At 36.9% G+C, this 25,720-nt stretch overlaps 1 long non-coding RNA gene across 16 annotated transcripts in view; it reads right to left on the bottom strand.

Moving 5' to 3' along the window:
- The window catches only part of LOC118555710 (uncharacterized), a 332,977-nt gene that overhangs the window by 264,885 nt on the left and 42,372 nt on the right, over nucleotides 1-25,720 (bottom strand). For 14 of the 16 annotated variants that reach the window (XR_013441399.1, XR_013441406.1, XR_013441407.1 and 11 more), the window contains exons 2-3: nucleotides 15,610-15,738; nucleotides 14,386-14,495 (exon numbers count right to left, since the gene is read on the bottom strand). This is a non-coding gene — a long non-coding RNA (uncharacterized LOC118555710). The remainder of the gene's footprint in view (nucleotides 1-14,385; nucleotides 14,496-15,609; nucleotides 15,739-25,720) is intronic. The other 2 variants (XR_013441408.1, XR_013441409.1) reach the window with 1 other exon arrangement.

The following is a 25,720-nucleotide window of genomic DNA, read 5'->3' as shown; positions in this document are numbered from 1 at the left end:
CTTTAAAGATTTTATTTATTTATTTATTTGAAAGAGAGAGAGAGACAGCGAGAGAGGGAACACAAGCAGGGGGAGTGGGAGAGGGAGAAGCAGGCTTCCCGCTGAGCAGGGAGCCCGATGCAGGGCTCGATTCCAGGACCCTGAGATGACCTGAGCTGAAGGTCTTAACACCTGAGCCACCCAGGTGCCCCTTGCCTTTTTGTTTTAATCCAAATTGCCAATCTTATCTTTTAATATGGTGACCACTTATATTTATCATGATCATTTACATTCTTGAGTTTAAAACTATCATCTTGCTATTTGTTTTTTATTGGATTCATCTGTTCTTTGTTCTATTTTTCCTAACTTTTTTTTGATTAATTGGCTTTTTAATAGTTTCTATGTTATACCTTTTGTTAGTTTATTAACCGTAAATCTTAGTTTTGATTTTTTAATGGTTGATTCAGTGTCTATAGTATACATCTTTAACTTACTGGTCTACTTTCAAGTAATATTATAATGCTTCAGGAACAATGTAAGAATTTTACAGTAGTTTGTTTCCTTTTCAACCCCCTCCCAGCCCCAGTGCTATTTTTATCAAAATTTTACTTCTACATGTTGTAAACTCCCTGATACATCATCACTTTGGCTTTAAACAGTCAAATATCTTTAAAATAAACAAAACAAAACAAAGTATTTTGTATGTATCTGTGTATTTTCATCTAGTATTATATTCTTTCTCCTGAAAGACTAACATTTCTTATAGTGTGGGTCTATTGCTGATGAAATCTTTTAGCTTTATCATATCTGAAAAAGAAAATATTTCATCTTCTTTTTTGGAATAATATTCTCATTGGATAGAGAACTCTGAAATAATCATTTCTTTCTTTCAGTAATTTCAATATATTGCTATATTGTCCTATGGCTTGCATTGTTTCTTACAAGAAATACATTACCCTTCTCACCTTTTATCTTTTGCACATGTATGGGGCCTTTTCTCTGCTTGTTTTTAAGTTTTTTTTTCTTTTTTTAAAAATATTTTCCAGTGTTAAATTTATAGCGACAGAACTCTATGTCCAATTAACAGTCAAATTGGACACAACAGAGCTGCTCAACAGAAATGGAGAAGCTCAGTAATCATCTGCAGGATGTACTCTGCTGTTCATCCCATCAAGTGTATTTTTAATGTTAGACACTGCAGCTTTCATCTCTAGAATTTTGATTTTAGTCTTTTTCATATATTTATGACTCTATTTAATATGACACATCTTTTCTTTAACTTCCTGAATATATGAAGTATATTATAATAACTTTGAATGTCCATGTGTGCTATCTCTATCATCCATTTAATTCCTTTGTTTCTTTCTACTGATTGATTTTTTTCCTCATTATGAGTCACATTTTACTGCTTGTTGGCTTGCTTGATAATTTTTGATTGAATACCATATATTATAAATTGTACTTTGTTGGATGTTGGATATTTTGTATTCCTATAAATAACCTTGAACTTTATTTGGAATGCAATCAGTTTACTTGTAACTAGTTTGATCCTTTTGAGGCATACTTTAAGCTTTGTAAGGTGAGATGCAGGTAGCATTTAGTCTAGGACTAATTTCTCCAACTGAAGATTTCCTATCAACTAGAGTTTTGTTTTTGTTTTTATTTTTATCACTCTGGCTGGTGGGAACAGGTACTGTTACTGACCCTGTGTAAATTCTGGAGATTGTTGCCTTTAATCTTTTCAGGTGGTTCTTTCCCTGGCCTCAGATAGGTTCTTTGCATGGATAAAGCAGTTGTACTCTAGAGAGGAAGCCTGTGAAAATGTCTGCATCTCTTTCTCTCTGCAGCCCTCTTCAACCTGGTAGTCTTCTCTGCTAACTTTGGCTGCTATTGCTTCTCCATATTCCCAAGGTGGACCCTTCAACTGAGACAGCACCAAGTCTGACCATTGTCTCTGCTCCCTTCCTGTGTTGTGACCTAAAGACTCTCCCTAAGTAGTACACCAGGGCAATTATAGAACTTGTCTTCTGTCCCCCTTCTCTCAGGAATCACTGTCCTGCTCTGCCTTATGTCCAAAGTCTGACATTATTCTTTCATATACTTTATCTCAGGGTTTTTTTTTCTCTTGGTAGGTTAGCAAGATTTTACAGGTGAGAAGCCCATGTTACTCCAAATTCATCAGAAGTAAGTATCTGATTTTAGTATCCCTCTGATATCAAGAGTAAATAGAGTTAGATTTGAATCCAACCTCTACCATTTAGTAGCTGTTATTTAATCTCTCTAAGCTTAATTTCCCCATCTCCAAAAAAAGAGTATATAAGAGTTAAACAATATATATAAAGTACTTATCATGGTGCCCAAGAATAAATGTTAGAAATTATTATTTCTAAAACTGGAAGACTCTTTCAAGGCATCAGAAACTAAATTCAATATCAGTCAACTGATGAAAATCATTAAGGATGCTTATGAACACACTCATCCTATTTTTGTGTGTGTGTACATCTTACAAATTAATCTGTTATTGCTTGTTGTGACCTATAATCTCCCTGTAAATCATCAAGATTTACTGTTTTGCATTGTTCTTGGTCCAGAACTTTTTGGATTTCATCAGCTATAAGGGAGGACAGATGTTTTAATGCTTGCTTCTCTGAGTTTTCTCACTCTTTTCCCCTTGAAAATGGTAATGAGAGTAATATCTTAGAAATCCAATATTATTTCTTTAGACTGCTACTGGAGGGAAAGTTTATCTCCAACCCTAGACATCTATTCTCCATCCTAATTAAAACTCCCATCAGCTGTGACAGCAGACTTCTCGCTTATGCTCTAGCTACCAACTACTTGGGGGCAAAGTTCACTTTATCAAATTTTGACAAATAGTTACAGCAAATGGAAAATACTCAGAATACATATTTAGTAGTTTCAAAAACAATAAATTTTTCTGTCTTAGAAGCTTTCATTGATTCAAACTAACCTATGAGAATATTTGTTATATCTTTTAGAAATTAATTACAGTGCTATCTCCTTACATTCTAAAATATGCCAAGTCCTTTGTGATTAAGAATCTTTATTTTTGATTTAAGGAGTAAACTTTAACTCTGAAGAAGAGGAAAAAATAGCTGTGCTACAGTTAACAGCTAATTTAGAGACTGTAAGTACTTTGGAAGAAAGTCTCTTTATTTAAAAAAAATGCCATCAAGATGTTGATAGCAAAGACTACCACTTATTGGGGCTGGGATACCTTTGTGTCTTAGTAGATAATAGAGGAATTGGATGGGGAAACTTGTTCAAGATTTCATTAAATTGCAGAGTTCCTGTTCTGAGTTTTTAAATGGTGGTCAATATAGAGATGTGGGGTGGGAGTGGTTGATGGTGATGATGATGCCTTCTTTGTTCTCTATGTTGAAACGTGTGTGTTATTAGAACAATGGTTTGCATTCTGCCCATTAAATGCAACAGCACAAGGCTCTTTGTCAATGTATCCTTTGGTAAGCAACTTGTCTATAAGTTTGGTCAAACCTTCTTAAATTTCTCAGCAATCCACCTTCTGGAAGCTTGTCATGGTTATGAAATTTAACTCAGGAGATCATTAGTTGATAATTATTCATCTGTTAGGGAAACTGTGATAAAATACAGACTGAGGTATAGTTATAATAGTTTCAGGGAAGGAGAATTTTTGGTAGAAGATGAATCCCCAAATAAAGTTTAAAGCCTTAAATTTAATTTTACCATAACTTAAGTAATTTAAAGATTTAAATAATTCAGAGAAGATTTTGGTTAATGGTGTCATTAATCAAAACCGATTTTATGCGGGCGCCTGGGTGGCTCAGTTGGTTAAGCGACTGCCTTCGGCTCAGGTCATGATCCTGGAGTCGCTGGATCGAGGCCCGCATCGGGCTCCCTGCTCAGCAGGGAGCCTGCTTCTCCCTCTGACCCTCCCCCCCTCATGTGCTCTCTCTCTCTCATTCTCTCTGTCTCAAATAAATAAATAAAATCTTTAAAAAAAAATAAAAAAATAAATAAAAAAAAAAACCGATTTTATGAAATGTCTTATATAATAAAATAAAAAAGAAGCTTAAGACTATTGTGACCCTGAAAGAGACCTATTCTAAGAGAAACATAAAATTCAAGTAATTAGATCAACTGGATCAATTATAAAGATAATAATAATATATAATAATATATTAATATTAACATTTGCAATATATAATAATAATATATAATATATTAAGCTGTATGAAATTTTTTGTAAGAAGGTAAGTATTACCTATAAAATTTAGTGATACTGGTCACTACTTTTCCATTTGTACAACATATACAATATTTTTAACTAAAACTTTAAAATAAAGACATTCACAATTAGAAAAATATTAAAGGACATATTACATTAAGAGAATATAATTTACTGGGCAATCCTAAATATTATGTAAACAAAATGTCTTCTCAAAAACTGTAAGACAAGGATGAGATTTTTAATTGTCAAAGATTAAATTAATATACTAAATAGTAGTGTTTTCATTTGGTGAGGTTATGTATCATTTTAAGATATAAGCCCCTTCTAATCAGAACCAACCTAACACAAATCCATATGAATGAATTCATATTCGTTCCTTCAGTGAGCCATTGGGCAAGAGTCTTTGGGTAAGAAAAAGACTTACATGTCAATTAAAATATAAAAATACAGAAATTGTGTTGTAAAAATATAATTGGCCTTTTATAATTTACTAAAATAAGCATGTTAATAAATTATAAAATTATATATATATAATTTTTAACCAAAAAGCCTATGATATAAGATTACATTATTAAGCATTGCACAAGATTTGCTACCCAGATATTAGCAGGAAGAAATATATTTTGATAATTATAAGGAGTCAAGTAATGAATTTTAAATCTTGATCATCTTCTGTGGTATATATACTTATTTATTATACATTATATTACATAATGTAGAGTATATTTTTTATATTTATATATATAATGGAATATTACTCAGCTATAAAGAAGGTTGAGATCTTGCCATTTCCAACATGAATGGACCGAGAGGGTTTATGTTAAGTGAAACAAGTCAGACAGAGAAAGACAAATACCATATGATTTCATTTATATGTGGAATCAAAAAAACAAAACAAACAAACAAAAAAGGAAAAGCAGACCCATAAATACAGAGGACAGACTGATGGTTGCCAGAGCAAGGGAATGGGCAAAATGGGTGAATGAGAGTGGGAGATACAGGCTTTCAGTAATGCAATGAATAAGTCACAGAGATAAAAGGGACAGCACAGGGAATAGTTGATGGTATTATAATAGTTTTGTATGGTAACGGATGGTAGCTAACTTGTGGTGAGCATAGAATAATGTATAGAGTTGTCAAATCACTATGTTGTACACCAGAAATTAATGTAACATTATGTGTCAATTATATTTCAATTAAAAATAAATTTTAAAAACATCTTGATCATTTTCTAACTTCAATTTAGAGTATGAATTAAGTCTTTCAAGTAGGTCCTTAGTGGATGTTGTAGGAAAATTGGTGAAGAACAAGCAGCAGCACAAGAATCATATGTGCCTAGAATCAGGCACAGAAAAAGACTCAATGGGCTAGCACAGAACCCCCGTGACTTCTCTCATACACAGTAGCTCTCCCAGATACCCACTGTATTTTTTCTTTAAAAAGTCATCTCTGGGTTAGAGGAGACTATGTAGAAATGCCAGCTCCCTCTAATTCAGCAGTTACCATGTGTTATGATGAATTTTTGTTCCCTTTATGGTCATGTTGCTGATGAATTCTCAGGGTAGGCAACTCAATATGAATTTCAGGTGACCATAAAACAAGGCTATAAATCAGAGGACAGTGGGCTGAATTTAGATGACAGAGGCGGTTTGATTGGCTAGCACTATGTTCTTCAAAAAATCTAAACTGGCATGCCTCTATGGGTGGGACCCAGTTTTTAGTGTCCATAGCTTTTCCCATGCTCTCTTGTCTCCCCCCAGGATATGGTACACATCCACATGAACTGCTCAGCCCCAAAGACATTGGTGATTGGGACCCCTGCAGAAAAAAACACTGTTCTAGTGATTCTACTGTCATTTTAATCCCCTTAGCAGGATATCACATGGATGCCACATTATTCATTCTACTCTTCGGATTTCACAGCCCCTAGACTTAATCACAGTATCTCACTTGAGACTACTTTAAAAAAAATAAAAATGGTTAACAGGTAGAACCTGCTGGAGGTGAAGACAACTAACATCATTAAAAATATAAAGAAGGTTGGGGCACCTAGGTGGCTCAGTTGGTTACTCTTGATTTCGGCTCAGGTCATGATCTTGGGGTCCGGGGATCCAGCCCCATGTCAGGCTTAGCACTCAGCGCTCAACAGGGAGTCTGCTTGGGGTTCTCTCTCTCCCTCTCACTCTGCCCCTCCCCAATTTAAGTAAATAAATAAGTCTTTAAAAAATACATAAAGAAGGCTTAAAGATAAAATGTTTCTGCATAGAAAACTCATTTTTAAAAAACAGCTCTACTGAAGTATAATTTCAATACCAAAAAATGCACCCATTTTAAGTGTACAATTCAATAATTTTTAGTAAATTTACAGAGTTTGTTCACCATAACCCAAGTTCATTTTTAGGCTTAATACAATTAAATGTATTCCAACTCCCAACAGGAATTTTGATGGGGGTGGAGAAATAGGATAGAAGCTTGACAAAATGAGTCTAAGTCTCATTTGGGAGAATGATGTGTAAAAGTGGAAAAAAAATATTTTGAAAAAGAAGAGTACCCTGAAAAAAAATCCTAAAAACAGTATCCTAGAAAATTAATAAATGCAGCATGAAGCTGTGGTAATCAAGGTAATGTGGTATTGGCCTAAAGTTGATCAATATAGTCATGGAATGAATCACAAGATATATAATGATTTTTAAGTAATAAGTGTAACTTTAAAAATGTAACTCAAAATTGCACCAGTAACGGAAATTTTATTTAATAAAATAGTGCTTCTGTATTTGATTAATTGGGGCACAATTTTTTTTACATTCTCAACTTACATCTTTGACCCACATGTATTCCCAATGATTTAAAGAGTTAAAAATGAAATCATATAAGGATTTTTTAAAGCATGGAAGCAATAAAAGTTGATAGCCTTGATAATTTGAGCATTAAAAACTTCTCTTTGTCAGAAAAGCATATTGAAACAAAATCAAATGACAAAAAGTAACAGAAAAAGTTTTTGTAATAAATAGGACATATGTTTATAAGCCTAATATAGAGAAAACCATAACAAGTCAACAAGAAAAATACAGACCTCAAGAGAAAAATGGGTGTCAGTGTTTGGATTCTCCAGAAAGCAACGTGGAGACAAAGTATAGTGTTTAAGATGCTTAATTGGAAGTGTCCTTGGAATCAATATCTATGGGGGGTCAGGTGGAGCAAGATAAGGCAGAAGGAGAAATGGAGCTTTGATATAAACCTGACAGCTAACTCCACATTGGGGGAGCATTGACGGTGAGGGGGAGGTTGGGTTCTACAGCTAGAATGGCCATTCGGAATTATCCCAAGTTGGGGCAAGATGTCCATTCTTTTATAGCTCCACATCTATCATTCACTGAATGTGGGCCACCCTAGGAAGATGGATGATCTCTGGGTCGGCAGCCTCTGCAGCTAAAGTAATCTCCGAGGGGGCTGACTGCTGAGGGGGCTGACTGACAGCACTCTCAGCTCCTGGAGCAACAATTTTTTGCCTGACATGGTTCCTTGGGCGGCTCATCTCTGTGGCTACCATGGTGAGTAAATGGTGTGACCAGACAGTTAATCATACAAAAGACAAAGAATAAGAAACTTGTGAAACAATGTTCAAATTCACTAAGGATAAATTAATGCCAATCAAGATCATGGTGATATATACTTTGCCTATCAAAGTATCGATCATTTACAAGATTAATAATAGTGAGCACTCGGTGCTTATTATGTGACAGGTGTTATATTAAGAGCTTTAAATCTGTTTTCTCATTTAAACTTTACAATACTCTGGAACTTGTTATTATTTTAATCCCAGTTTTACAGATGAAGAAAATGATGCACAGAAAGGTTAATAACTTGCTAAAGACTGTGCTACTGAGTAGCAGAATGGAGCTCTGTGCTCTTAACCAATATCCTAATTGCCTCCCTAAAGTAATCACTGTTAATCATTGCAGGGCCAGTAAGACCAGCGCTGGCTGGTCGACCACTGGCAAAGTGCACACAGGTGAAACTTCCCAAACAGGTTGGTAATACTGCCTTGAAAATGTTCATATCCATTTATGGCAACATTATTTATAAGATTGGAGACAGTTTAAGCCATCTAAAAATAAATAAAATATGGTTTATCCAAATGATGACAGCATTAAAAAATAATGCAGACATTAAAAATAATCTCTTATAGAATATTTGAGATTGGAGAAATGCTTATTTTTGTTTTGTTTTGCTTTTTAAAGGGCATAAGATAAGCCACTACATACAGTCTGGTCCTAAGTGTGTACATATGTGTATACACACACACAAACACACGCACGCACGCGTACATAGTTATAAGAAAACACACTAAAAGTCTGTGGACATATTTCAACAGTAAGACTACAAGTCATTTTTACTTGTTTTTCCACTTTTCCAGTTTTCTACAATAAATATAGATTGCCTTCAGTATAAGAAAAAAATCCCATATTTTAGCTCATAACTAAATCTTGTGACAAAATTTGGAGAATACTCACAGAAAAATATTCAGAATATATTCTTGATAGTCTTACAAGTCTCAACTAAAGTTAACTAGATGAAAACCAAAGCAAGTCTTGACATAGAGCCACATTAACAAGTAGACATTTTAACTGTCATTTTTTTTTTTTTTAAGATTTTATTTATTTATTTGACAGAGAGAGACAGCGAGAGAGGGAACACAAGCAGGGGGAGTGGCAGAGGGAGAAGCAGGCTTCCCGCGGAGCAGGGAGCCCGACGTGGGGCTCGATCCCAGGACCCTGGGATCATGACCTGAGCCGAAGGCAGATGCTTAGCGACTGAGCCACCCAGGCGCCCCTTAACTCTGTCATTTTGAATGGCAAGAAATGTAAGCATCCTTTCGACAAATCTCCTCAAACAAATCATCTCAAGGTGTCTTTTTGGGCTGACCACCTTCTTGGTGATAGATTTCATAGGACTAATGGCTGGCTTACTGATATTACCTTAGGGAGGTACCTCAAAAATCTAGACCTCTGCTTCTCAATTATACAGAGTACTGGGTTATCTGGATAGAGATTATATTAATTAGGCATAATTAGAACAAAAATTGAGATTTTCTTTTTTTACTGACAGGTTTGAGGTAAACTTAGAAACATGAGCCCACACTTTCAACTACTCATTACGCTGCCTTTGAGAAGTTTAAAATAATAAAACAATTTAGGATCTTCAGTGACAGTTATATTCAGTAATGTTAGATCACCAGATGATTCTGAAATATTGGGTGTGGCAATGACGTCTAATATCTCTTAGCAACACGTGTACTGTTCCGTTCTGGAGATGACATTTTCTGTGTGCAAACAGCCTACCAGATCCATGTCCATGGCACTGTGTTTCATGAAGGCCGCTCTTCTTCACGTATCTTCTAGCACAGAAGGAATGTTTCAGGCTTTCAGAGGAGCCAGCACAGCGGCTGTGCTTGACAGCATGAGCTGCCCCCCACCCGGCTCCTTCAGAAGCCTGCAGGCAATGGGAAGCCCACCCAGACTCTGTGGAGAGCCAGGCTGTGGAGTCCTGATAGTTGTCCCCTGTGTTGATTTCTCGATGTTCCACAGAAAGAGCACAGCCCTCCCAGTGACAGCTACAGAGCTAGTCATAGGGATCTTGAAAACTATTCAGTCTCAGCAACTGTTTCAATAAAGTTGTAAGGATACGTCATGGCAGATATATTTATTGCTTTCTGATAAACTGTATCCAGGGACAACTTCTATTTTTAAACTGTTTTTTTTTCTTCAGCAGGAACAACTACTACATTTTCCCAAGGCCAAACATCAAAATTGCTCTCTTGTCAACAAAAAAAGTCCATTCCCTTGTTCTAGTCCCTTATTTCATCCTGATGGATTTGGAATATTGCCCTATCTCAGGTAGCACTTTCTTTGGCAGAATCTCTATTTTGCATTCTTTAAACTAAAAACCAATGACAGGTATCACCCCTCATAAACTAAACTGATTGTCAAATGGTGTGGAACCCTTGATCGGGTTCAATGGCTGGATCCAAAGGGAACTCTTCTTCTCAGGTATTTCTGAGACACACTTTGAATGCAGTGCCCCAGATGGAATCTCTACTGAGATTATTAAAAATATCAATCTGGATTAAACCAAGAGGTGCCATTGAAAGATTTCATAGTAAATTTTACATATAATGAGATCCTACAACATGCTCAGAAAAAATAATTTCAGTGTTAACCCAGTGGTTCTGCGATATAAGCAGCAAAAAATCATGTCTCGGTTTGCCCCTATATTCCTAGAAGAGGCCTCATCGTTCCTTCCTGGTAGACCTACTCTTTAAAAAAAAAAAAAAAAAAAAAAAGGAAGAGTCAGTCATTGCCAATAAATAGCCATAGGGAAGCTCTAGTTCCAGGAATTACGTTAGAGTCCCCAAGGGGATAAAAACCAACTGGTTGAGGAGAAAATCTTAAAAATGCCCCACAGCACCCTGGAGATCCACTCATGGGTCCAGGCCATTGGAAACTGAGGTCAGCAGGGAGTCCTTAGGAAGAACTGCCCACCACAAAGACCCAAAGACGTTGAGGAGCAACTCAACAGAACATTTGGATGTTAAGGGCTGTTAATTGCAAACTTCTGTTCCTTCCATGGTAAGAGGGTGAGGGAAGGAATCAGGAGCAAGGAAAAGGGGGACAGGTAAAAGGGGAAAAAAGGAAAAAAAGGAAAATAAAGGGAGAGCACCCATTATTTTCAGGTACTATGTGGGGTGCTTTGCAGTGTTGCTTTATTTAATCCTCACATCATCCCTACGTGGGAATTAGTATAACCTCCATGTTATGCATAAGGAAATTGAGAATCAAAGAAAAAAAAAAGAAAAACTTGTCATATGCCAAATAGCTCGTAAAAGTCAATATCAGGGCTGTGAATTTTTTACAGTCCTGGGCTGCCTCCCACCTGCCCTTTGTGTTCTATAGGACAAGTTTTGTTTATATGACAAGGATTTGTTTGCTTTTTGCCCCCACTAATTTTACTGCATGAGTAGAACACTAATTCTCTTCTGGGAGTTCTTCGTGGTGAGATGAGTCTTCTAGAGAATCTGAATTGTCGACAAAGGAGTTTCTAAAGTCCATCACCCGTTGGTGAGTGGCTGTGGTCTGGGTAGTTCTAAATATCTAAATATGATTTTCAATCTCTCACTCACCAAGTCATCTCTGACACTCTCCGTCCACATCCTGCAGCTCAGAGCTCTCTGTCTTCCTCTTGTTGGTGCCACATTTAGTGGCTCTACCAAGGGACGCCTGGGTGGCTCGGTCAGTTAAGCGTCTGCCTTTGGCTCAGGTCATGATCCCAGGGTCCTGGGATGGAGCTCCTGCATCCATCCTTATGGCTCTCGGCTCAGCAAGGAGTCTGCTTCTCCCTCTCCCTCTGTGTGTGTGCTCCCTATCTCTCTCTCTGTCTCTGAAGTAAATAAATAAAAAATAAAAAAAATAAAGTGGCTCTACCAAGACTGCTGTTTTCTAATCCAAGGTACTTATCACTTCTTTGAACTGTGTCTTGCCTATTCCCCCCTCCCCTTTTAAGCTGTTGATATAACTTCCTCATGCTCTATGTTAGTATAATTTATTCACTTTTATTAAAAGCAGGATCCAGGGGCGCCTGGGTGGCTCAGTTGGTTAAGCAACTGCCTTCGGCTCAGGTCATGATTCTGGAGTCCTGGGATCAAGTCCCACATTGGGCTCCCTGCTCAGCGGGGGGTCTGCTTATCCCTCTGACCCTTCCCCTCTCATGCCCTCTGTCTCCCATTCTCTCTCTCAGATAAATAAATAAAATCTTAAAAAAAAAAAAAAAAAGCAGGATCCATAAGCTAAACAATGAAGGAAGGGAAAGAAGGAAAGAAGAGAGGGAAGGAGGAAGAAAAGAGAAAAGAAGCAAGAAAAGAAGTTAGAGAAGTTAGAGAAAGAGGGAGAAGGAAGAGAGAGGAGGCGAGGAGGAAGAAAGGAAGAGAGACAGGAGAAAATCGAGAAAAGAAATTAGGGAGAACAGGGGGCAAGGAGGGTGCGTGGAGGACACTCAAACCTCCTGAATTGTATTAAATTGTTTTCTCTAATATGGATCTGATCACTTTTTAATCATAGAATTTTTAGATATTAAATTTTAAAGATCTAGTCCAATTTTTACTATATATATAGAAACTTCAACAAAGTCATTTAAGGGCTTTGGATTAATGGCAGATTTAAGACCGCTGTTTTCATTATTATTCCACTGTGTTTTCTCCCTATTTTGGCTGTATTCTCAGAAACAGATCATCTGAATTATATATATCCAAGGTTTGATACAAATGTTTTGCTTAACTATTTAAGCATTATAAAGCATACTACTTAATAAGGTTACTTAAGAAACAGTATTGTTTTGGGGCGCCCGGGTAGCTCAGTCGGTTAAGTGTCGGACTCTTCATCTCATCTCAGGTCATGATCTCAGAGTCATGAGATCAAGAAACTATATTATTTTATTCAATGATATCAGTTGAATTGCTGTTGATAATAATCTCAAAAAAAAATACTTCAAGCTTAATCAACAAGAGTTTCTTTTCTGTGGAACAAAGCTTTTGTCCCCAGAATTCTGAGTGAACTTATAGACACAGAAAGTCAGTTTCTCAAGTTTTATAGTTGTTTAATAGGATAACTGCAGAAGACCTTCAGGATTCCTTTTGCTTTCCTAAATTCCAAAATGCAATCTAAAATAAGAAATACAATATTTCTCTATTTAAGGCAAGCAAGAGAACTTAGTTTAATATTTTAAATATCTGTTTTGTTGCATTTTAGAAATAGTTCTTATATAAACTATTCCTAGAACTAAAATGAAGACAAGATCAGATTTTTGCAAGATGCATGACCTTAAAATGAAAAGTGCAGGGTAGTTGTAAAGGGTGTTCCCCTGCTTCATGCTTACTTTGTAATTAAGTAACATGAACCTCAAACCAAAGGTTTAGAACAACACACACACACACACATACACACACACACACACACACACACACACCTGACATAAACTACTGCATTCCATTGTCATCAAAAATGCAAAGCTTAGCTGTCCCGAGGGCAAATAGAATGAGCTTTAGCTACTCATCTGGGCTTCAGGATGGCATCTTGACAAGTGGATAATCTTTAGTACACAAAACAGCTCCACAAGTAAAAACCAGTTCAAAGATGCCCTTTGCAGAAAGTCAGTTCACTATTTTGACACAAGCATTATTTAACTACTGGATTAGAATCTAAATTTGTGAAAAACGTCACAGTGAAAGGTTTCTGCTCTCCTTTTCTGGATTTCTTTCTTTAGGCACCCTAATTAAATTAATTACATTTTAAAAAGAGTTGTCATGATTTTGAAGTGTTACTGTGTGTCTTTCTTGCAGTGGTAAACAGTGTTACCCTATTTTAAAGGGTTAAGCATATTCCAGCTACCGAAAGCTAATGAGGAATGTGTGAATATTGCTTGAACCAAGAAGGTGATAAATACGTTGCTATTATGCCCATGTTTAGCTATTTTTGGTAAAAGATTTGAACAGCTCCAACAGAAGTCATAGAAACCCATCGAAGATTGTATGCTTCATGATGATTCTGGATTTGTTTGGCTACTGAAGCGGTAGGCTGTCTTTCATCACACTGAATTCCTTTTTTGTTCAATTTGCTTCCTGCTCAGTACAAGTCTTTATATTCGGTTTGAAATATGAGTCTATTTTATCATTTCTTAACCATTTTCTAACTTCCTAAATTTACTTTAAAAATTACTTCAAAATTGAGATGCTCTACTTACTCAAAATATTTGATTTACATATATATTTATAATATTATATATATATATATATATATATATATATATATGTAGTTTTTGGATTTTCTAATATGTCAACTTGATACATAATAAAGAGACCTATGTTAACTCCATAGGTCATAAGTTAACCTATGTTAACTTATTTTTTGGTTTCATGCATTTTTGTATTATTTGTTCATCTTGTAGCCATGCTTTTGTTCTGAGTTCCTGTTAATTCATCCACCATTGTCTCCATCACAGGGGGACTAAAGGGTGCTTTTTCTGAAGAAAGCATTATATTTTGGGGAGAGTGATAACTTTGTGATATGCTGTCTTGATTGCCCACCAAGTAATTTTGGATTAGACAAAAACTAATTGATACTTACTCAAGTCGGTTAATATGATTTGACATTTCTTGATACTGAAATTTTATTCTGAAGCACCATTTCTGTTTTAGGTTACATATTCGTTTAAAATTGGTCAAGGTAAAAAGACCCTGAAAAAACAAACAGAGAGTAGAAAAGCAGTCACCAGGAGCTGGGGCGGGGTGGGGGGGGGGGGAGATAAGGAGAAGCTGGTAAAGGGAACAAACATTCAGTTATAAGATGAAAAGGTCTGAGGACCTAATGCATGACATGGTGACTCTAGGTGACACCATATAGTTGACACTATCAACATTGTCTGGGAACTTAGAAATGTAACTTCTCGGGACCTACCTCAAACCTAAGGAATCAGAAACTCTGGGGTTAGGTTCCTACAGTCTATGTTTTATAAGCCTTCCAGATGATTCTGATGGCTGCTGAAGTTTTAGGAATACTGTTCTAAGTAGCAATGTGTATTTTGGTCCCTAAGGAGAATTGTTTTATAAAAATAAGTCAATGTGAAAATGAGAATGTGTGTTCTAAAAGAATTAGAAATGTCTGTGGGAGTCTCCTCATTTTGTCTGCTCTTTTCAAACAGGAAAGAAAAAACTGGGTATTATTTAACTTTTACTGCTCTTTGCTTTAGTTGTAGTATGCTAGTTCAAGTTTTTGGGAAAAAATTTGGAAATTCATTATACAATAAAAACTTTTTTTACAAGTGTTTCTGAAATCCATTCCAACTTTATTGTCCACATATGGGGGGCAAATTACACACCAGGGGTAACATGGAACAATCACATCCTAAGTACCCTGTGCAAACTCTAAATTTACTGGCATTGTCTGGGACCAATGAAGTAACCCATATTTCAATCCAGAAGTGGTGTTGTAGAGTATAAGACTTAAATTTTAGCACGAGTTTCCTATCTCCCCTAATATTAATTGCAAGCCTACATGGCTTCATTTTCCTCCTCACAGTATGAAAAGCTTTAGAAGACCAAATTGCTAACTTTATATCATTTACTATGAATAAACTTCTTTGAAAGAAGTTTGTGTATCAAAAATTATGCACTGCTGTATAATCCACCACCCTAACACTTTCTGCCTTAAAGCAAAACCAAGCATTTATTTTGCTCACAAATCAGTGATGTGAGCAGTGTTCAAGAAGGATGACTTATCCGTGCCCCATGTCATGACAGCTAGGATGGCTGGACAGAGCTGGAGAGCACATTTTCAAGGTGGCTCACTCACATGGCTGGCACCCTGGTGTTGGCTGTCTATCTGTTCAGCCAGGGGCCTCGATTTCTGGTCACATAGGACCCTCCACAGAGCTGCTTGGGATTCCACATAGCACTGTGGCCGGGTCCAAGAGCAAGTATTCTGAAAGACCAGAAGCAAAAGTTACCAGTCTCCTAAATTCCTGATCAGAAAACCAATACCACTTCACTTCCACTATACATTGCTAGTCAAAGGAGTATATAGACTTTACCTAGATTCAAGTGGAAGGAACACAAGAACCCCACTTCCTGATGAGAGAAATCTCAAAGAATTTGTGGCCACGTGAATGTGTCACAAAGGGTCTATTCACTTACACAAAGTATAGATTTTGAGCTAATGATTTTTTGAGACTTCTTTGGGTGTATGTTTTTCTTTTAGGATCTTTATAAAAGTGTTTCTAATTTGGAAATTAAATCAGAAGAAAAGAAAGAAAAACTAAATATACTCAAGAATAAAAAAATACAGTGAAGAAACTAAATACCAACATCATCCTACTAAAACTAGGTCTGTAACTGAGCAAATAGCAATAGATTTTCAGTGGGTCATCTGGTAAGCCTATTCCTATAAGGCTTAAATAAATACAATATATCATGAGGCAAAATGACCAAATTCTTAGCATTCAGTTGTCATGTCTACAGTTAGTGTAAACTTAAAATAAAAAAAGGAAATATGTACAATGATCAACACAGAAAACCTAAATGCCTATGTTTACTCAATAATAGGTGCTTAATTTGTTTTTGTTTTTGTTTTTCTTATTGAATTATCCAGAAAATTTTCCCAACTGACCTTTAGAGTACAAGCTAAGGAAAACATTTTAGGTGAACTTAAAGCATGACCAAATATATTACCAGATATAAAGCCAGAAGAGGACAATAAAAATGGCAATTTAAAGGAGTGAATCCTTCCTAACTTAGAAGAGGTAAAAATTTATATTAATATAAGCAATATTTGAGGTAAAAATCAGAAGACATAAAAACGTATTAGTAAAGACAATATTTGAGGTAACAATATATAACATCCTATGTTGACATGGGCTTGCATTTAACTGTGTAGAGTAACTGAGAAATAACAATAAAATATATCACAAGCAAAAGTTTACACCCGAAACAATAAGGTGGGCAACAACGATTTTCAAATCCGTTGGTAACATTTGACCTAAAGCACAGCTCCTGATCAGGAGCTGGCAAACATTCTGTAAATTTCAAAACACACAGAGTCTAAGAGAAACCAATCACTTCAAGGAGCAAGTTAATGAAACAAAAAATACATTACTGTTACATCTATACTTTTACAAAGTGACATTTAAAAGATATACACACTATCATATTGTTGAATGGTGATTAATTTGAGGTTAAAAAGTTGGTCAGAATCACTGCATGTATGTTTCAGATGCAGTCAGCTACTTCCCTCTTCTGGCCGAAGGTGGAGGGAGCCTTAATTTTTACTGTTGAATCTGAGCAGGATTGTCTTCACAATCAGCTCTAAAATCAGGTCTTATGCAATGAAAATTTACTATACTGTCTATCAGCAAGATAAAATGCAATTTAATTCAGAAATCATAGGTTAAAATATCTAGGAATTATTTTATAGAAGAGTCCATCAAGCTTTTCATTTGTAAGAATTCTTGTGGTGGATAAGTGATTTAAGTGCGTTTGCCAAACAGCCTTTAGAATAAGAAACGATGGGTTTCAGTGCTTTGAGGTCACTTGGGGTTAATATATTTTGATTGTCAACTAAAATTATTCATAGATAGTGGAATGAGCATTGGTGATTCTTACAGGGAAGAATGAGAAATTATAAAGATAAACTCCAGAGATTTCTACCACAGTTTCTAGAATGAAATGCAATTTCTCTTCGTGATCTTCCTAAGCCTTGCAAGTGTTATGAAGGGCAACTACAAGATTAAATCGTCAGATTTATAAATTCAAAAATATTTCCCTTAATTGAGATAATTTAAATAATTTAAATTTCCCTGTAGGTCCTTTGGTTTTGGATCAAAAAAAAAAAATACATTACTGAAAATTTTAAGAGAAAATAAACTGTCACAAAAAGCTTTGACTAATTTATATAATTATAAATCTGTATGTATAATAGCCAGATTTATAGGAAAATATCACTCCATATTTCATTCAAAGGAATAAAGCCTAGAATACTAAATTACATTAAAATGAAGATTTGTGGACACACATGCTTTGAAATATTGATGAGAAATGTAAAGCAACTAAGGAAACTGAACTTACCAATTTGAGAATATATGAATGCAAACAATAACTGAAATTCAAATCCCTCTGTCTCATATTTACTTTCTAAAAATTAAATTAAAAAGCTCTCAGTCAGAATGAGCAAATGAATTATTAAAAACCAACAAAGATGAACTTGCACTGGTATTGAAGGGATAATAATAAGGAATTAAATATATCCAAGTTACCTTCATCACATTTTGTAAATTTAAACACTCAAGTTTTTAAAATGCTCCTAATTACAAGGGATGTCTCAGTTTCTCTGAAGACCCAAGACAAAATAAGTTGCCGACTAGATCAAAAGAGGATTTTATGTGACTAAACAATAGGTAACCGTTTATTTTCCTTAATTGTATGAGTTAAGAAAAGTCATGAAAAAATCATCATCCTCACTGTGTTTGTCCACAGTGACTGGGAGGTGAATGGTGCTCTGGTGCTCTGCAAGGCACAGCCCGCCTGACTATTTGCAGAAGCTCTGTGCCAACCACTTCCACATTCCACAATGCATTAGTAGGTCCTTATGCAGAACTTGCAAAGTGGTAGTTGGAGAGCTAGATCTAAAAGGCTAAAACATTCACTTCAAGAAGCTGGGTTAAATTTGAACGGAGACAAGGGTTCTCTTGGTGAGAACTGTGCGATGTATTTGCCCGAAGGGGAGAGATTAGGTGTGTGGCCCCTCATCCCCAGCCAGAAAAGAGGCCCATCCATCAATGGGACCATTTGGAGACTAAGGAGGAAAGTGATCTGGTGTTTGATTTAAGCTCGAGAAATCTAAAGAGTGATACCCAATGACTGGTTATCTACCCTGATGGTGAACAAAGGAAATGTTCCACTGGGTCTCCCAGAATGCATCTGGACAAAGAATACATGAAGTTTTTCCCATGGACCGGATGAGGTCCCCTCAAGAAACAGAGCCAGGCTGGGCGCGTCTTACGTCTTGCCTACATAAATCCTCCTGGAAGGGAGAGATCATAGTGAAAAGAACCTGGAGGCTAACACTGCTAGTAAAATGGAGACTTATCAGTTTCCCCCAAAACACCCAGGAAAAAAAGGAGGCCAACCTCAGGGGTCACTAGATCAGAAGGTGACTTTGTGCAGAAATTCAGTCACTTTGTGGGGAAATAGATGCCCAGTCAAAGGAATTGCAGATTAGAGCTTTCTAGTGATGCAGGGGATGAAGGAGGGTCTCTCACAAAAAAAGGCCCATAAGAAAGAGGTAGTCACCAAATGGTTGAAAGACCTCAATGTGAGACAGGAGTCCATCAAAATCCTAAAGGAGAACACAGGCAGCAACCTCTTCGGCCTCAGCCGCAGCAACTTCTTCCTAGAAACATCACCAAAGGCAAGGGAAGCAAGGGCAAAAATGAACTATTGGGACTTCATCAAGATAAAAAGCTTTTGCAAAGCAAAGGAAACAGTCAACAAAACCAAAAGACAACTGACAGAATGGGAGAAGATATTTGCAAATGACATATCAGATAAAGGGCTAGTATCCAAAATCTATAAAGAACTCATCAAACTCAACACCAAAAGAACAAAGAATCCAATCAAGAAATGGGCAGAAGACATGAACAGACATTTTTCCAAAGAAGACATCCAAATGGCCAACAGACACATGAAAAAGTGTTCAATATCGCTCGGCATCAGGGAAATCCAAATCAAAACCTCAGTGAGATACCACCTCACACCAGTCAGAATGGCTAAAATTAACAAGTCAGGAAATGACAGATGTTGGCGGGGATGCGGAGAAAGGGGAACCCTCCTACACTGTTGGTGGGAATGCAAGCTGGTGCAGCCACTCTGGAAAACAGTGTGGAGGTTCCTCAAAAAGTTGAAAATAGAGCTACCATACGATCCAGCAATTGCACTACTGGGTATTTACCCCAAAGATACAAAAGTAGGGACCCGAAAGGCTACGTGCACCCCGATGTTTATAGCAGCAATGTCCACAATAGCCAAACTGTGGAAAGAGCCAAGATGTCCATCAACAGATGAATGGATAAAGAAGAGGTGGTATATATATACAATGGAATATTATGCAGCCATCAAAAGGAATGAGATCTTGCCATTTGCAACGACGTGGATGGAACTGGAGGGTATTATGCTGAGCGAAATAAGTCAAACAGGGAAAGACATGTATCATATGACCTCACTGATATGAGGAATTCTTAATCTCAGGAAACAAACTGAGGGTTGCTGGAGTGGGGGGTGGGGTGGGAGGGATGGGGTGACTGGGTGATGGACACTGGGGAGGGTATGTGTTCTGGTAAGCGCTGTGAATTGTGCAAGACTGTTGAATCTCAGATCTGTACCTCTGAAACAAATAATGCAATATATGTTAAGAAAGAAAAAAAGAAGAAGAAGAATGTAGCAGGAGGGGAAGAATGAAGGGGGGGAAATCGGAGGGGGAGAAGAACCATGAGAGACAATGGACTCTGAAAAACAAACTGAGGGTTCTAGAGGGGAGGGGGTTGGGAGGATGGGTTAGCCTGGTGATGGGTATTGAGGAGGGCACGTTCTGCATGGAGCACTGGGTGTTATGCACAAACAATGAATCATGGAACACTATATCTAAAACTAATGATGTAATGTATGGGGATTAACATAACAATAAAAAATTTAAATAAAAAAAAAAAAAAGAAAGAGGTAGTCAGCTTATATTTCTTTAGGCCCACAAAGTCACTAAAGAAACAGGGGGAAGAGCTTTAACTTTGAATAAGCTAGGACATCTGGATTTCACAACTGAACATATTAAAAATTGCGTCAAGACTTTAAAAAAAAACTAAATTGTGCTATATTAGAAGAACACAGCTTGACTTTTTTTCTCCAGTGATTTAGCAAAAACAACAAAAATTTTATTTGTAGCTCAAAGTTGGATATAGGTCACATGACACTGGGCAGTTTGCCTTCCGTAGTGACTGAGGGATCCAAACTCCTTCCATCATGTGGCTCCATCATCTTTGGAGAACTTTGCTTCTAGCCATGCAGCTGGGGAACAAAATAGCATGGAGAGTGGCTTGGTTTATTATTTAGGGCTCTCCAGAGAAACAGAACCAATGAGAAAGAGAGAGAGAAGGATTTACTTTAAAGAACTGGCTAACATACTGAATGAGCCTTGCTAGTTCAAAATATGCAGAATAGGAAAGGAAATAACTTTAAAGGGTCCTTACTAGACTCAAAATATGGTCCATAGTCTAGCAGCATTAGGGATGTGTTAAAAACGCAGGGAAAGGGACGCCTGGGTGACTCAGTCTGTTAAGCGTCTGCCTTCAGGTCATGATCCCAGGGTCCTGGGATCGAGTCCTGCATCGAGCTCCTTGATCAACAGGGAGCCTGCTTCTCCCTCTGCCTACTGCTCTCTCTCTCTGACAAATAAATAAAATCTTTTTTTAAAATGTAGGGAAAACTGCACAGCAACATGCAAAGGAATGAAACTGGATCATTTTCCTATACCATGCACAAAAATAAATTCAAAATGGATTAAAGACCTAAATGTGAAACAGGAAACCATTAAAATCCTAAAGGAGAACACAGGCAGTAACCTCTGACATTGGCCATAGCAACTTCCTTCTAGATATGTCTCCTGAGGCAAGGGAAATAAAAGGAAAAATAAACTATTGGGACTTCATCAAAATGAAAAGTTTCTGCACAGTGAAGGAAACAAACAACACAACTGAAAGGCAGCCTACAGAATGGGAGAAAATATTTGCAAATGACATATCTGATAAAGGGTTAGTATCCAAAATATATTTAAAAACTGATAAAACTCAACACCCAAAAAATGAATGACCTAATTAAAAAGGGGCAGAAGACATGAACATTTTTCCAAAGATGACATACAGATGGCCAACAGACACATGAAAAGATGCTCAACATCCCTGATGACCAGGGAAATATAAATCAAAACTACAATGAGATACCACCTCACGTCCGTCAGAATGGCTAAAATCAACAGCACAAGAAACACAGGTGTCGGTGAAGATGTGGAGAAAGGGGAACCCTCTTGCACTGTTGGTGGGAATGCAAACTTGTGTAGTCACTCTGGAAAATAGTATGGAGTTTCCTCAAAAAGTTACAAATAGAACTACCCTATGATCCAGCAGTCACACTACCACATATTTACCCAAAGAATACAAAAATACTAATTTGAAGGGACACATGAACCCCAGTGTTTATAGCAGCATTATCTACAATAGCCAAATTATGGAAACAGCCCAAGTGTCCATCGACTGATAAATGAATAAGGAAAAAGTGGTATATATGTATATATATATATATGTATATATATATATGTGTGTGTATATATATATATGTGTGTGTGTATATATATATATATATATATATACACACACACACACAATGGAATATTACCCAGCCATAAAAAATGAAATATTGCCATTTGCAATGATGTGGATGGAGCTAGAAGGTATTATGCTAAGTGAAATAAGTCAGAGAAAGACAAATAGTATATGATTTCACTCATAAGTGGAATTTAAGAAAAAAACAAACAAGCATAGGGAAAAAAAGAGAGAGAGAGGCAAACCAAGAAACACACCCTTAACTATAGAGAACAAAAGGATGACAGAGGGGAAGTGGATGGGTGAACTAGGTGGTGGGGACTAAGGAGTGCGCTTGTTGTGATGGACACCAGGTATTTTATGGAAGTATTGAGTCACTGTATTGTACACCTGAAACAAATATTACACTGTATGTTACCTAACTGGAATTTAAATTAAAACTTAAAAAAAAAAGTGGGGCGCCTGGGTGGCTCAGTCATTAAGCGTCTGCCTTCGGCTCAGGTCATGATCCCAGGGTCCTGGGATCGAGCCCTGCATCGGGCTCTCTGCTCAGCGGGAAGCCTGCTTCTCCCTCTCCCACTCCCCCTGCTTGTGTTCCCTCTCTCGCTGTCTCTCCCTCTGTCAAATAAATAAATAAAATCTTAAAAAAAAAAAAAAACTTAAAAAAAAAAAGGGAAATGCAAACTACTCCAGACCTGCTACATCCCAATCTTAACTTTAACAAAATTCTCCAAATAATCTATGTGCACATTGAAGTTTAAAAATGTCATTGTTTGCATCAACTTTCGAATGTCTATTGGCTACCCACCACCTTAGAACTTCAATAACCATACAACTTCTATTTTTCCCATCTTACTGGCTTCTCTTCATACTCTTTCCATCCTTCTTCCTCTTTTCTTTCTTCCAGAAATAAATAAACCTTACTCTCCAAGACTTGGCAACAACACACGTTCAGGAGGTTGCCCACCATTTACCATCAATGCTTCTCAAGACATTTGCACAAAAAAATAACCCCTCGTGTGTGTGTATATATATATATAAATTTCAAATGCCATTATGTATCCAATTATATATTCCATTATATATCCCACTATTTACACATAGAGAGAGGGAAAGCATTGCCATGCAATATTGCAATATACAAAGATGTTTGTTGGGAAGGAGAGTCCATGGTAGGTGATACTTAAATAGTAAACTCCTCTGAGGGCAGTTATCTAAGAATATAAATATATCATAACTGTATTTTTAATTTGATTCTGAACCTTTTTAAACTGAAGGTATTCGAATGTATCCTGTTAAGCGGATAAATACTGCCTATGCCTTATTAACCAGGAAGGGATCTATGAGAAGAAGTTGGATGTGGGGGCCCCTCGGAATTCCTAGGGCTTCTCAGAGTAATTAGGTACCAGGCAATTTGTATTGTGCTCAGTAAACTCTTTTATTAACTTTCCCTTTTCCCCATTTCACTCTCCCTCATTCATCACTCTTGCTCCCTCAGGTCTAAACTGGCCATTAGCTAGCCTTTGCCCACTTCTCCAAGTTTATCACCTGTCACTCTTCTGTCCTCTTCACAGATCTCCAGACCTGCTAGTTCCCATAGGCCTTTTCAAGTACACCATGCGCCTTCCAACCTCAGGGTATTCTTCCTTCTGCCTATACTCTTCTTACCCACACTTCATATTGTGGGCTCCCTCTTACTCTTCAAAACCTCATCTTAAATATACCCTTCCTAAAGGCCATGTCCAAGTTGGTAATTCCAATCCTATATCTTGTCAGTTTCTTTATAGCATTTATCATACTTCAGAACTGTATGTTTATTTACTTGTTTGAGTCTCTCTCTTTCTCTCTCTGTCTCTCCCTCTCCCCACTCACTCAGCAGACTGTAAATAGTATTAAAGCAAAGTCTATATCTTCTTTTAACCAATGAATACTCAATTCCTGAAAATTCCTGACAAACACTGATAATCAAGAAGTTAATGCTTGGAGCACCTGGGTGGCTCAGTCGTTAAGCGACTGCCTTCGGCTCAGGTCATGATCCCAGGGTCCTGGGTCCTGCTCCACAGGAAGCCTGCTTCTCCCTTTCCCACTCCCCCTGGTTGTGTTCCCTCTCTCGCTGTCTCTCTCTGTCAAATAAATAAATAAATAAAATCTTAAAAAAAAAAAAAGAAGTTAATGCTTAAATAAATGGTAAAAAAAACTAACGGATGCATGACAGTTCCCGTTTCTATGCCCCCAATCTATGATCTAAAACATAATAAATCAAGAAAATAAAACATGAGCATATATTCCTTTAAATAATAAATTTATTTATTCAATAAGTGCATTTGTCACTCAGTGACAAACTTACTTTGATGCTAACAAAGCTTTAATTTTGAAGCCCTTTGCTTGAAAAGGTCCCTTCCAAATCCCTGTCAGGGATCTAAAAATTTTGTATTCGTACTTTTGTGTTCTTTTTCATCAAGAAGTTTCTCTGATTTGTATAGTTTTGTTTTTTTAGAGAGAGGGGTGGGGAGAGGGAGAGAAAGAATCTTAAGCAAGCTCTATGCCCAGCATGGAGTCTGACTTGGGGCTCGATCTCACAACCCTGAGATCATAACCTGAGCCAAAATCAAGAGTCAGATGCTTAACTGACTGAGCCACCCAGGTGCCCCAATTTGTGTAGTTGTTAAGCCCCACAAAATCTAAATCTAACCCTAGCCTTAATGTATAAAGCAACAACTGATTAAGCCATTGAACAAAACCTTATCAGAAAACAATAGATCAAGTTAATAAAAAAAATAAGCAAAGACAAGATAAATAACATTACTAATAATCATGAACTTCTTTTCTCTGGGCTTCTTCTTATGTGAGGAAAAATTTAAAAAAAATAAACTTTCACTCACTTAAAGCATTCTGTTACTTGCAATTATTTGCTTACCTGGAAAATGGTATTCTATAATACTGGATCCAAGAACCCAAATAGTAGGTTTCCCCTGGATTAAATGAAAGCAGCCTTAGTGTACAGTTTTGAAGTAAATTGGAAATGTACATAACATTTTCTTTTTTTTTTTTTAAAGATTTTATTTATTTATTTGAGAGAGAGAATGAGAGACAGAGAGCATGAGAGGGAGGAGGGTCAGAGGGAGAAGCAGACTCCCTGCCGAGCAGGGATCCCAATGCGGGACTCGATCCTGGGACTCCAGGATCATGACCTGAGCCGAAGGCAGTTGCTTAACCAACTGAGCCACCCAGGCGCCCTACATAACATTTTCTAGAAGCTTGTCTTTGGAATAGAAGAGAGGGAAGCAGTAGGTATTGGAGTAAGGGAGGCTTTCTTTGAAGATAGAGCAGATCTGAGAACTAAAATATCCTAAAAGAGTCAGTGAAGAAAGACCAAGAAATGGGACAAATCTAGGGAAGTCCCTAAAGAGATGAAGAAAGTTATACAGAGAAGTGGCAGTGATATTAGCCTTGGCAGAAAAAAATTTAAAAAATTTTTTTAAATCCCCCCCTTTTCCACAGGGAAAAGAGAGTAGCTGGAAATAACAAGTGGGGATGTAATTAAGA

This window comes from Halichoerus grypus, chromosome 9 (genome assembly GCF_964656455.1).
Source record: "Halichoerus grypus chromosome 9, mHalGry1.hap1.1, whole genome shotgun sequence".
Taxonomy (NCBI): Eukaryota; Metazoa; Chordata; class Mammalia; order Carnivora; family Phocidae; genus Halichoerus; species Halichoerus grypus.
Note: the sequence above shows the minus strand (reverse complement) of the source record. Positions and strands in the feature narration are given on the sequence as shown.